This window comes from Lygodium microphyllum, chromosome 5, assembly GCF_053477565.2.
Source record: "Lygodium microphyllum isolate KBCC chromosome 5, Lygodium_microphyllum_v1.1.10, whole genome shotgun sequence".
NCBI lineage: Eukaryota > Viridiplantae > Streptophyta > Polypodiopsida > Schizaeales > Lygodiaceae > Lygodium > Lygodium microphyllum.
Genome location: NC_141139.1, coordinates 146,751,244 through 146,752,312, shown reverse-complemented (window position 1 = coordinate 146,752,312; position 1,069 = coordinate 146,751,244). Strand labels below are relative to the sequence as shown.

The following is a 1,069-nucleotide window of genomic DNA, read 5'->3' as shown; positions in this document are numbered from 1 at the left end:
GCAGGGATGGATGACTGAGAAGGCATCGCCTGATTTGACACCCCAAAACTTGCATTTACAGCTGCAGTCATAGACTGGTTCATTGCTAAGCTTAGCGCATTCATCATAGGGTTAACAGTAAGATTCAGACCTAAAGTTCCTGATAGACCATAAGGAGCTCCAGTCGACATCATGCCGTGTGGTGCAGTGCCATATTGCATGGTCATTGGATTTGCTCCTGCCTGCATCCATCCATCATCCATGGTAGTCCTGAGTTCATTGCCTTTGCTGACGGTTTGATCTTCATGTTGTGGCGTTCGAGGTCTCTGCTGAGATGCAAGGTCTTTGCTGAGATGCTGCCGCAAACCCCCGAGTCTATCACGGCCTGGATTTTGTCATTTGTGCCATCCGAAAGATAAGAAAGATCCCAGCAAGCATCAATCAACACATCTTCATCAGATGAATGTATTAAACGCTCAAGGGCTGGAAGTGCAACTTTTGTCAGTTCAAACGATGGGGGAGGTTTTCCACGACAGAAGTTAGAAAGGGTCCATGTTGCATTTCTAAGCATCGAAAGCTTGGCGGTTTCATTCAGCTGGATAAGAAGAGGTTGCATAGCACCATGACTAAGAACCAGATCTCTGCAAGTTGGAGAATCACCAGCCACATTCCCGAGAGCCCAAATAGCCTGCTCTTTGACATCATCACCAGGAGAACTGAGCAGTTGCACAAAAATGGGGACTGCTCCGTGATCTATGACCACCCTGGTATGCTCTGAAGTCCCAGAGGCAATGTTGGTCAATGCCCACGCTGTTACAAACTGCAACTCTGGGAAATTGCTTCGAAGAAGAAATTCAACAAAGCGAGGAACCACCAGCAGCAGTCAAGCAGGTCTGGAAGATGAAGATGGCATTGCTGATGCCAGAATTGAGAATTGAACAGTCAATTGGCCAATTCTGCTTGGCAAGTTGCCACAGTCACAAAACACTGCCTCTCGCAGGATTTTTAAAGTGATTGAATCAACGTTTGGAATGCAAAACAGATTTTCACAGACTCAATGTATTGACAATGAAGCATACATAGACAACAC

General features: G+C 46.2%; 1 pseudogene; it reads right to left on the bottom strand.

Annotated features, from left to right (window-relative positions):
* Positions 1–202: 202 nt before the first annotated feature.
* Positions 203–862, bottom strand: LOC148036501 (importin subunit alpha-1a pseudogene; annotated as a pseudogene).
* Between the last annotated feature and the right edge of the window lie 207 nt (positions 863–1,069).